This window comes from Aotus nancymaae, unplaced genomic scaffold, assembly GCF_030222135.1.
Source record: "Aotus nancymaae isolate 86718 unplaced genomic scaffold, 86718_ANA_hifiasm-v0.15.2.pri h1tg000030l, whole genome shotgun sequence".
In the NCBI taxonomy this organism is placed as follows: domain Eukaryota; kingdom Metazoa; phylum Chordata; class Mammalia; order Primates; family Aotidae; genus Aotus; species Aotus nancymaae.
In genome coordinates, this window is record NW_026988443.1 from 12,396,721 (window position 1) to 12,409,147 (window position 12,427).

Here is a 12,427-nt window from a genome sequence, read left to right on the forward strand (position 1 = left end):
CTTAAGTTACTTGATTTACCACATGCGTGGTTTTCAATACCTAAAGCAGCTTGACTCTAACCAAGCATCATGATTCTTGGAAGATGAAAGTGAAGACTGATAATCAACTAAATGGTTTTGACACTTATTCCTTCTTATACCATGAAGCACTTTCCCACAGGTTAAGAGCACGAAGACTGCAGTTGAGAAAGATAATCGGGCAGCCTCTACTTTCAGACCCTTACAAATTGTTCGCAACTCATCTAACTAAAAGACTGTAAAACCTGCTGTCGGCTCAATACTTTGTATCAAAAAAGTCTACACACTGATTGCCTTCAAAGATTTCAGAAGAGTGCCTTCCATTTTATGATGGACACATGAATATCCAAATAACTGAAGAATCGACAAATCTTATCTCACAGGTGGTACCCAAGGCTCGGGAATTCCGACCACCAGGCTCGCATTTGGCTTCTTGGGTCCCACTCCTGAACTACCCAGTCGCACTACCTGGGGTGCGGGGGTCCGAGAATCTGCATTTTAAAAAGGGCCTCAGGAGATCTTGTTTTCCACTAACGTTTAACAACCACTACTACGAACAAACAGGTCTCCCCTTTTCCTCTGTGTGGACTGACAGTGACAAGCACCAACTCTCAACCATGACGCTTCAACTCTCCGTCTTTGTTCCTTAAGTTTTCTGCAAAACGGGCCAGCTGGCTTGTTTTCCGCAGAAGAAAATGCGCTTGGCACAGCAACTGGTACATGGCACACAGTAAATGAGCTTCCCATCCTGCACTTCCATTCTGGGATTCAACCATTTCCAACCAGGCACCGCACATCGGAGTGAGTAACTTGGATCTGTTCCAAGACCTCTGGAACAGAGCCTGCTACTCACTCGAAGCCTGGGTGGCCCTACCTAGCAGAAAAGTGGAGAAAACCCCCAAAATGTCAGGCAGTGCTGGGCCCGCCTGAAAGGGTCCTCCCCGCGACCCAGGTGCCTTCCCGCGGGCACCCTCGTCTCCCCTCAGGTTGGGCCCGCAAGCCCGTGGTTCCGGCAACTCCGGACACTGGGCGGGTGCGCGGACTGAGAGCAGGTCTGGCCCTAACCCTAACAGCAGCCGCAGCTCCCCATCTCTTCAGCGAAGAAGCTGGAACCCAGGTGTCGCCGCCAGGCCAGGACCGAGGCCGCACTCACCTATCAGCGCGCGGGAGGCGAGACGCCCTCACCTCGGCGGCGCCCACCCCAAACCGCCACCGCAGAGCCGCTCGCTCTTAAAAAAGAAAAAAAAATGAAAGGAAGAAAGAAACAGAGGAAGGAAGAAATGAAAGACGAAAAAAAAAAAGAAAATAGCCTTTGCTTTTGTATTCCTTTTGACCCTTCAGGGCTTCCTGTTCCTCACCGCCACAATAAAGCCCCGCCCCACTTCCGGCGACGTAACCCAATCCGAGGAGCCCTTCCTCCCCTGGAGCCCGATGGAAATCCGGTACCCCGCTAGCAAGCCGGAGAGACTTGATTGGGCCATTCACGCCTCAGGATGAGGATTGGCCAGTTTACGCCTGGGGGGCGGTCCGGTCCACCTGATCATGTGACACGAATTTTGAAAGGTGATTGGCTATCAAGGCGAGGGCTTGCCACCGAGGAAGGGGCGTTTCCTAGGGGACTGAGGGAGGGACAGGGCGGTACGAAGCGGGGGTGGGTCCTGCGCGTAATGGCAGCGCCGTGGCCTCGCGTCCATCTTTACAGTTCTCTCGGACCTGTCACAAAGGAGTCGCGCCGCCGCCGCTGCCCCCTCCCTCCGGTGGATCCAGGAGCTAGAGAAAGTCAGTGCCGCAGCCCAACCGCGCTGCTCTGAGAAGCCCCCTGGGCACGCGGTGCGGGAGGGAGTCTGAGGGTTGGGGATGTCTGTGATGGAGGGGAACCGTAGCTCGAGCCTGGGGCGGGCGGACCGGACTGGGGCCGGGGCAAGCTCTGGGAAAGGGCCCGGGACCCGAGAAACAGCCGAGAGGTTTTCCACAGAGGCCCGCGCTTGAGGGATCTGAAGAGGTTCCTCCAAGAGGGTGTTCCCTCTTTCGGGGGTCCTCACCAGAAGAGGTTCTTGGGGGTCGCCCTTCTGAGGAGTCTGCAGCTAACGGGGCCCAGGTGAGAGGCAGGTATCTAGCTCCTGCAGTGGTTCCTGGTGTTGAGGGGGTCCTAACCTACTCAGGGGTGCCCGGGACAGAAAGGGTAGACGAGGGACGCTTTGGGGAGGGTTCCTTTTGTGGAGTTTGCGGTCTAGGTGGCACGGGTGGGAGGCAGACCTCCCGGGGGAGATTTAGAAACGCCTTGGGATCGAGAGACAGAGAATGGGGCTAGGAGGTAGGAGCCAGAACTAGCGGAATACTCCTACTACGGAGGCCGGAGCTGAAAATTTGGTAAGGACCTTGGGGAGAGGGGGTTTCTGGGCGGTGATGGGAAGAGAGGGAAACGGGAATTCTTCCCTCTCTCTGGAGATCGACCAGGTGTCTCAGACACAGGATCCAGCTGCTTCCGGGCTTAGTGCCCGAGTTGGGGGGGGGGGAGTCCATCCCACCAACACCCCCTGCGTGACTCCAAATTAGGCATTTGTCTCTGCCTGCTGCCTCACTTTCCCCGTCTTTGGGAAGGGAAACCGACCGAGACAGAGACGGTTGGCTGAGACTCTGAGGTCCTGTCTTGTGTAGTTCTCTGAGGGAGTTTGCTCCCCCTGGAGTGTTGTACTTTGAACTTTTAAGGGTTGGAAGTGTCTATTATTGACTGAGTAGAATCCCGCAGTTTTCCAGGCTCCTCACCTACCATCTGTTTGTGCTTAGTGTAGTGACTTAACCTCCTTAACTTAAGTCTCTTCTGTGAAATAACCAGCTCAGTGTGTGAAAGTGCAAACTACAAGCTGCGTGAACGTAAGTTACTGTGATTCTACCACTAAATGGGTTGCTATTGAGGAATAAAAGTGAAAGCACTTTCTAAACTGTAAAGCAGTATGTAGAGGTAAGGGGTGAGATTAATACGGTCGTTGTCTGTCACCTGCGGAGTGCTGGGAGCCATATTGTACTGAAAGCTTCAAGGTTCACAGCTTCTTAGGTCATATTATGATCTAAACCCATGGTTTCAAACCCTGCTTAGATGAGCGCGGGGGGGGTGTTGAGGGGGGGTTCCAGCTTTTGCTCTCAGAGTTTTCATTTACTTTGAACTACTTATGGTGCTGGCTGGAGTTAGCACTGTAATATCTTTTCCTTCAGGAATTTCTTCCCCCCGACAGCTGAAATTTTTCTCTAAGTAATTTGATCTCAACATTGTAAACCTCCTCCCCCTTTTGCACATATATATGCATGGCTTTTAGATGTCTACAGGTAGTGAATATCATGCTTCTTCCCTCAGTTGTGATTTGTAAAGACTGCCTTTTTTCCTCCATGAATACTACGCCTTGTTGTAGCCCCAGCCTATAGATGGTGAAGCACGTTGGAAGTTACTTTTTTTTCTCATTACATAATTATAAGCTTGCTTTGGGAAGTTACTTTTACATTTCTCTTGCACAGTGGTTCTCTTTATTTTTCCCCTTATGTAGAGTTTGTATTTCCTGGAATGGTATCTTCCTTTGTAGATCCCTCTATGAGATGATAAGAGACTTGTGTCCCTGTGTGATATCTTACTAGTGTTTGGTTCATGGTACTTGTTAGAGAAGGTTTTCCAAATATCAGGCAATATATATGGGATTTTTTTGAGACAGAGTTTCGCTCTTGTTGCCCAGGCTGAAGTGCAATGGCATGATCTCGGCTCACTGCAACCTCCACCTCCCAGGTTCAAGCAGTTCTCCTGCCTCAGCCTCCCAAGTAGCTGGGATTAAAGGCATGCACCACCACACCTGGCCAATTTTGTATTTTTAGTAGAGACGGAGTTTCTCCGTGTTGGTCAGGCTGGTTTCGAACTCCTGACCTCAGGTGATTTGCCCACCTCAGCCTCCCAAAGTGCTGGGATTACAGGCATGAGCCATCACACCCGGCCTTTTGAAGTCAATTTTGTGCTGCTCTGAATTTTCTGTTTTGTGATCTGTGGGTCTTTTCGTTTGTTTTTGAGACGGAGTTTCTCACTGTCGCCCAGGCTGGAGTGCAGTGGCGCAATCTTGGCTCACTGCAACCTCCACCTCCTGGGTTCAAGTGATTCTCCTGCCTCAGCCCTAGGGCTACAGGCGTGTGCCACCACGCCCTGATAATTTTTTTGTATTTATCTGGGTTTCACCATATTAGCCAGGATGGTCTCGGTCTCCTGACCTCGTGATCCGCCCGCCTTGGCCTCCCAAAGCACTGGGATTACAGGTGTGAGCCACCATGCTCTGTCAATATGTGGGTCTTTTAAAAAAGTGTAACTAGTGATTATTGTGAATTCTTTGATCTCCCAGGATGCATGTTGCCCTAACCTATTACTTAATGTCTTTCTGTGTTAGGATTTTTTCTGAGCTCAGTGATTTTTTTTTTTGAGACGAGTTTCCCTGTTGTTGCCCAGGCTGGAGTGCAGTGGCACGATCTCTGCTCACTACAACCTCAGCCTCCCAATTCAAGTGATTCTCCTGCCTCAGCCTCCCAAGTAACTGGGATTACAGGCATGAACCACCACACTCAGCTAATTTTTGTATTTTTAGTAGAGACAAATTTTCACCATGTTGATCAGGCTGGTCTTGAACTCCTGAGCTCAAAGTCATCTGCCCATCTCGGCCTCCCAAAGTGCTGAGATTACAGGCATGAGCCACTGTGTCCCTCCCTCAATGATTATTTTTAAGTTATTGATTATAGGTGGTATCCTAGCACACTGTATGTGGACTTCTGCATTCGTCAGCAAAATAGCTTTTCTTTTAGCAGGTATCAAAGGGAAATAAAAACTTAGCATTTTGTGTAATAGTGTGTTAATCTGTACTCAATTGGGGGAAAAAAAAAAAACCAAATCTAAGTTGTGTAGCACTGTGGGGCCTGGAGCCTTAAAAAAAAAGAGGTAGGTTTTGGCAAGAGTTTAACAAATGATTGTTCTGTTTTTTTGTTTGTTTGTTTGTTTTGTTTTTTTTAAGACAAGGTCTCACACTGTCTCTCAGGCTGGAGTGCAGTGGCACAATCATGGCTCACAGCAGCCTCTACCTCACAGGCTTAGGTGATCCTCCCACCTCAGCCTCCCAAGTAGCTAGGACCACAGGTGCGAGCCACCACACCTGGCTGGTTTTTGTACTTTTTGTAGACAGGGTTACGCCATGTTGCCCAGGTTGGTCTCAAACATGTGGGCTCAAGCGATTCACCTGCCTTGGTCTCCCAAGGTGCTGGGATTACAGGTGTGAGCCACCATGCCTGGCCTAGCGAGTTTAATTTAGTCTATCAAAAATTATGTATACTTTCCTTAACAGTGAAGTAATTTGTTACAATGAAGTGGGAAATTCCTTTGCATATTTTTAAATATAACTTTTTTTCACACTCTGTATAGTTTGGAGAAAATTTTAGGAATTCTTGAGGACAATAATCACTATTACACTACTTAAGACTGGAAGTTATGACTGGGCACTGTGGCTCACACCTATAATCCCAACACTTTGGGAGGCCAAGGTAGGAGGATCAGTTGAGCCCAGGAGTTCAAGACCAGCCTGGGCAACATGGCAAATCCCCAACCATCTCTACAAAAAAATACAAAAATTAGCCCAGCATGGTGGCACATGCAGATAGTCCTAGCTACTCAGGAGGCTGAGGTGGCAGGATCTCGTGAGTCTGGGAGGTTGAAGCTACAATGAGCCACTGCAGTCCAGCCTGGGCAACAGAGCAACACCCTGTCTCAAATAAATAAATAGGAAATGTTCTGTATTTTTTAGTAGGATCCTTGTAAAGTAGAGTGTGATAGTCTCAGGATTGCAAAATAAGTAAAAAGTCAGCAGTCAACACAAATGGAAAATACAATGGAACCAGCAATCTATTTCAAGAGAATTATTTGGAGATAATAAACTATGGATTTAGCTTCTCTTCAACCTTTTGGCATTTTCAAGGCAGTTACCATTGAATTTGGGTAGTTTTTCCCCTGATATTCAAATAAGAAAATTGAAAAACAGAATAATCACAAAGAAATAAATGCTATAACTTGGGCCACAACCTTTGGGTGGGGATTTCTACAACTTTAAGTGCAAAGGAGTGAATATTTCCCTTTAGTTTATCATTCAGCTAGTCAGCTTTTGAAATCCTTTCCTTGCCAACCTTTGTGAGTAGAAAAAAATATGCAAATGTGTCCATTCCAAAAGGGAGTGGTTGCTGGTTAAATATGTAAAAGCAGTAACTAGATAAATGTATATACAAGGTTAAATCAGGTAAAGTTATATATAGTGGTGGGCTCTTAGAGAACATTCCCCTTTGTTTCTGAGCTTTTGAAAACTGAGAATACATTTGAAATAGTAAAGAATTTATATATTCCTTAAGTTTGTTAAGGAATGAACTCTGCACATAGCTTTCTGATTGCTTGAAATTATAGTTTCCAGGCGTAATTTCATAGGTCCTATATACCTCAAATAGAAGGTTTGAAACACCTTACTCAGCAAGTATGTTATTACCTCGTAGTTTAATGTTCAGTGTTAGTTTTTTTTCTTATCCCTCTACCTCCTGAAGAATTGCTTTCTCTCCTGTGTTCCATTAATGCAGTGATTCTCAAAATGTAGTTCCTACCCAATCCCTCCACATGGGAAATATAGCTCCTTTTTTTTTTTTTTAAGTTCTTATTACTTCATAGTTGTTCATACTTAGATATGCCTAAGGGCTACTTATTAATAACCTACCAAGTGAATTATTAAGGATTACTAAAACATGGTATTTGTAACTTAAGACTATAGCAATATTGGAGTTTACTGTGGTCTCTAAACTTTTTTCTCCCAGGAAGTCTGTCCTGGGAAACCCGGCACCAGTACAGGCTTCTCACATGTCATATGCAGAATGGGGATTCCTGCAGTATTCAGGAAGGGTGCTTAGTTTGGGGTGTATCATCCGTATTGTCTCAAAATGATCATGGTTTTCATCATGATTCCTCTTTTTTTATTAGAATTTTTATTTAGCTTCATATTTATCAGTTTAATTTATAGGTTTTTGGTTAAATTTTCACTGTGTGAGCGAGGATATTTATACCAACAATATTTTGGCTTATAATGTGAGACATAAATGTGTTACAATGCAGAGATAGATCCTCTATACCCCTTTTGCTATTGCTGATTTGTATAGTCCCCTAAAAACTTGCTCACACAGAGATACTTCAGTGTTATTCGAGTTCCTTTTCCACTGGAAAACTGATGGAATGAGAGGCCTCCTTCTAGTAGATGCTTTATCTGTAGACGTTGGGTAGGGAGCTAAGTTTGTCCCTAACCCCAGCTCCCTTTCTCAGGTGCATGAGGGACCTTTTTCCATCTTTCCTCACTGCCTGTCATATACGCATTGTATATATATTTATTGAATGGTGTTGTCTCAGTTTTTCAAAATGGTAAATATTTTGGAGAGACTTTATGTTTTTACAGATTTTATAATAAATTCACCTAAGATATTTATTGAATACGTATTAGAGTCTAATAAGTATCCAAATGAGTATGCAGTATGAATGTTTTAGACATCCTTTAAAGTAGACATCATTAAGGAAAATGTTGACATTCATGCTGCTTATATATTTTTATTTGCTTTTCTTAATAGTAAAGAGTTTTCTATAATAGAAAAATCCTTTTCCTTCACATTTATATATATTTGAATAACGTAATTATATGATCTATTATTTGACTTCCTGGGGGGAAAACCACAAGTACTATGGAATATTACATTTGTTTTTCTCCCCTGTACTGCAGTTGTCATAAGCACTTACCTCAATTCTTTCTTAGTATTTTTGGGGTGTCCAAGGCAAATTTTTCAATTCTTAAGACTTCGGGCAGGGATTATTTACTTCCCATTTTTTCTATTATTTGCTTCCAGAAATTCCTTACTCTATCCTAGGCCTAAATTTTATTTTTAATACATTCTTTGAATGCTGAAAGAATTTGTCTCTTCTCCTTTGTATTGTTTCAGGTCAGGACTATATTCTATAATTCTTTCTAACCACAGATGCACTGCTACTAGGTTAAAAAAGCTCTCAGCATTTTAGAGGAAGATTTTTCCAGATACTCTTTAAAAAAAAAAAAGTCTCACTCTGTTTTCTAGGCTTAAATGCAGTGGTGCAATCATGGTTTACTACAGCCTTGACCTCCTCAGCTCAGGCAGTCCTCCCACCTCTATCCAGCCTCCCTCTTCCACCGCCCTTCCCAGTAGCTGGACTACAGGGTGCAAGCCACCATGCCAACTAATTTGTGTATTTTTTGTGGAAACAGGGTTTCTCCATGTTGCCCAGGCTGGTCTCAAATTCCTGGGCTCAAGCTGTCTGCCTGCCTTAGCCTCCCAAAGTGCTGGGATTACAGGCATGAGCCACCATGCCCTGCCCAGATACTCTTTCAACCAGAAAAAAATACCTGCTTTCAAAGGTGTGCTTTCTTAAAGATCCTCAGTGCATAAGGGAAGTGTCAGAATCATCTAGTGCTTTTCCCAGACTTTTGAAGGTTATAATTCAGGGGATAATGGTAGTCTGTATGACTTAAACCTCCAGATAGACAGCTATGGACATCTGGGTGACATGTAAAAACACCTTATCAAGGCAACCTTTCTTTTTGGGAGAAAAGTAAAATTCCAACCAGATATTTCACAATCTACCCCCTTCTTACCTTCTTCAACAAAATGCCAGAGGCTTTAGAGTCTAGAGACAGAAATACTCTTGTTGAAACATCTTTAGGTAGTTTCTGTTTCAACTGGCAAGTGTAATCTTATTGCATTACCAAATCAGTATTGTTGACTTCAGAGTTTTCCCCCTTTAAACACAATCTTCAGTAAGAAGATTATGGTCTTTGGGGTGTTTTGCAGGATTTTTTTTTTTTTTTTTTTTTGAGACAGAGTCTTTCTCTGTCACCCAGGCTTGAAGGCAGTGGCATGATCTCGGCTCACTGCAACCTCTATCTTCTAGGTTCAAGTGATCCTCCCACCTCAACCTCCCAAGTAGCTGGAATTACAGGCACACACTGCCATGCCCAGCTAATTTTTATATTTTTTAAAGCAAATGTATTTCTAGATAATGTTCTCTATCTTGATAAGATTTGAGTCACAGGTATATGCATTTGATAAAACTCAGCACTTTACTATGCTTAACATTTGCACATTTTGGTCAGGCATGGTGGCTCACGCGTGTAATCCCAGCACTTTAGGAGGCTAACGTGGGCAGTTCACTTGAGATCAGGAGTTTGAGACCAGCCTTGCCAAAATGGTGAAATCCTGTCTCTACTAAAAACACAATAATTAGCCAGGTATGGTGGTGTGTGCCTATAATCCCAGCTACGTGGGAGGCTGAGGCAGGAGAATTGCTTGAACATGAAAGACGGAGGTTGGGGTGAGCCAGGATTGTGCCACTGCACTCCAGCCTGCATGACAAAATGAGATTCTGTCTCAAAAAAAAAAACAAAAAGATTTGCACATTTCATAGTATGTAAGTTCGACTCCTAAAATCTTGAAGTCTAATTAGTATTATGCATGCTGAATTATTTGAGGGGAAGTATACTGATGCCTATAGTTTACTTTGAAATGTGTAAAAAGAAAAAAACTATGGATTGATGATGGATATAGAGATGGATAGTGATAAAGCAAGTGCAATAAAATGTTAGTAGTAGAATCTAGGAGGTGGTATATAGTTCACAGTTTACAGAGAACTTTAATTCAACATTCTATATGTTTGAAAAATTTCATAATAAAATATTGGGAGTTGGGAGTAAATGTAATGATAGAAGCTATCGCTTTAACACACTTAAGGAAAAATCCGAAAACATTTTCTAATGAGAGAACATCACTAAAAATTTCAGTATGTTACACATTTCACTATTCATGCTATTTGACTTAGCTTTTGAGGGGGAGGGTTGGAAAAAAATGTTGCATCCTCTAACACTATTTTGGAATGATAAGGTAAAGATTATAACAATAATAATTTAGTGCCCAAAGTCTGGTTTTTCTTATTTATGGTCACTCATTTAATCAGCTTTTCCTTCCTTGACAGTGTAATTCTGAAATCCTATTTTCAAAGAAAAAGTGTTCTTTCTCACCGATCTGTACTATGGCTGAATGCAAGCAAGTATTTGAAGAGATGAATCATTGATTCCTGGACCATTTGTCAGAGAGGGTTAGACCAGTTGGCCAGATGTCTCCATGGTGAGCTGTTTATGATGGTAGAGGTCTGTGTTTTATAAAGACACTGAGTACTAGAACCTTACTGCTTTTAACACCAAACTTACCAAGACCTTAAATTTGATTATTTTTTGTCTCAGAGCAGATTTAAAAAAACTATGAAGTGTTAGATGCTTCATTTGCCCCCAAGAAAAAAGAAAAAAACGTGTAAAATGTAAAAATCTAATAAATCATAAATAATGTAGAAATGGAATGAATAGTCTTTAGTTTCTTTTTTAAAAAGGCAAGAATCAAAATTAATAATACCGCACTTCAGAGAAATAGATTTGCAAAGGAAATATTTGATTACAATTATGCTCTTACAGCAAAATTGTTATCAAGAGTATAATATTAGGCCGGGTGCAATGGCTCACGCCTGTAATCCCATCAATTTGGGAGGCTGAGGTGGGCAGATCACCTGAGGTCAGGAGTTCAAGACCAGCCTGGTCAACATGGTGAAGCCCCGTCTTTACTAAAAATACAAAAATTACCCGGGTATGGTGGCAGACACCTCTAATCCCAGCTACTTGGGAGGATGAGGCAGGACAATCATTTGAACCCAGGAGGTGGAGGGGGCAGTGAGCTGAGATCACACCATTGCATTCCAGCCTGGGCAACAAGAGTGAAACTCTGTCTCAAAAACTAAAAAAAGAGTGTAATGATATTAAAAGTATTGCCATTTAGGACGTAATAAGAGTCTTTCTACTAAGCACTGACATCCAATAATAAAAGGCATTAAATCAGTTGATGATTGCCGCAGATGGATATTTAAATTGTGTGACTAGTTTTTTTTTTAATATCTCAAAGTTGACTTCGCCAGCTAATGTTTTGTCTTTGAAGTTAAGGTAAAGAATATAGATATTACAGATGTGTTGACTGTATATAATCTCATCTTACTCATTTTCTATTCCGTTCAGTCTCTTAACCCTGGATAATATTACCCTCAAGCAGGGTACCATTTAGGTTCATTTTGATGCTTCATAGGGTGGATCTCATGGGAAATATGTGGAGCCATTTTTTTCTTTGTGTTGATAGGTGCTGTACATGTCACTTATGAATTTAACTGTATTCTAGTGACTTTTTAGGCTGACATCTCTAAAGGACTGCATTCAGAGATAGTCTCAGTTCATTTTACTGGACAAGGAAATTAACATTTTTGACCCTAGAAGAATCACCCTTTAGTATTTCAGTTTGCCCCCTAATTCAGTCAGTGGGTCCTTCCTGCTGTGCCAGGTTCTGTGGTAGGTTCTATATACAGTGATTTCCAAATGTGACTGCCATCAGGATCACCTGGGGAACTTTTAAGAAAATATAAGCTGGCTGTTTGTAGTAGGACCAGGGATTTGCATTTAGTAAGTACCCTAAGTGATTCTAATGCCACCTATGGGATGATCAAGCTACAATCCCTCCCAAGATTCTCTGTCTAAAAATATAGGTAAGTATAGGTTATAGATAAGTAAAAATTACTTCAGTAATTTTAGTATCGGACAGTTCTGTAAAAGATAAATTCTTTAGTTTTCTTAGTGCTTTTAACTCAAGTTTTACCCCTGAATCCCCCTTCCTCAGGTTATTTAGTTATTTCTGATTAGATACATGCTTATAATAACATCTTGCATTTTTTTTTAGCATTTAAAAAACAGCTTTATTGAGGTGTAATTCATGTACCATATGTTTCATCCATCTTGCATTTTTTTAATCCAGTTTAAGTGTTAGGCACTGTGCTACATGTATTGCATGTATTATTTCACTTAATCCCCACTGTGAGATAAGAACTATTACTATGTCTGTTTTTTAATGTATATCAAGTTAATTAGGATGCATATCAGTAAATATTGCAGGGCTGGGACTTTCACCTAGTCTATCTGACAACAGAGCTAGTGTACTGTGCTATAGTGGCCTCTGGTATTGTTTGTAAAATCTGTAAGCTGAGTTTTATTGTCTTAAAGCGGTGGTCCTTGGAAAGTGTGCCACATAATGCTTTTTTTGAATGGATAAAGTTGTCTAAAGTGTAATTGTTTCGCTTTCACCCAGTCTTTTGCCTACAGTTGTCACTTCTCTGTAAAAAGAATGCCATGAATGACAACCATTTCCAAATGAAAATCTGTAGGTTTTTAGTATCAGATAAATCTGAAAGATCATATACTCTGTTCATTTATGTGCC

The 12,427-nt window shown here is 42.4% G+C and overlaps 2 protein-coding genes across 9 annotated transcripts in view; one reads left to right on the forward strand and one right to left on the reverse strand.

The window, feature by feature from the left end:
* PSME3IP1 (proteasome activator subunit 3 interacting protein 1) overlaps window positions 1-1,391 on the reverse strand; it is a 33,920-nt gene extending 32,529 nt beyond the window's left edge. The window contains exon 1 of the mRNA XM_064383101.1: window positions 1,172-1,391. The gene's annotated coding sequence lies outside the window, so the exon portion shown is untranslated. The remainder of the gene's footprint in view (window positions 1-1,171) is intronic.
* A 274-nt stretch (window positions 1,392-1,665) lies between these two features.
* RSPRY1 (ring finger and SPRY domain containing 1) overlaps window positions 1,666-12,427 on the forward strand; it is a 51,682-nt gene continuing 40,920 nt past the window's right edge. For 2 of the 8 annotated variants that reach the window (XM_012447896.3, XM_012447892.3), the window contains exons 1-2: window positions 2,164-2,388; window positions 10,100-10,251. The gene's annotated coding sequence lies outside the window, so the exon portion shown is untranslated. Of the gene's footprint in view, window positions 2,389-9,499; window positions 10,252-12,427 lie in introns of those variants that run through there. The other 6 variants (XM_012447893.3, XM_064383102.1, XM_012447897.3 and 3 more) reach the window with 6 other exon arrangements.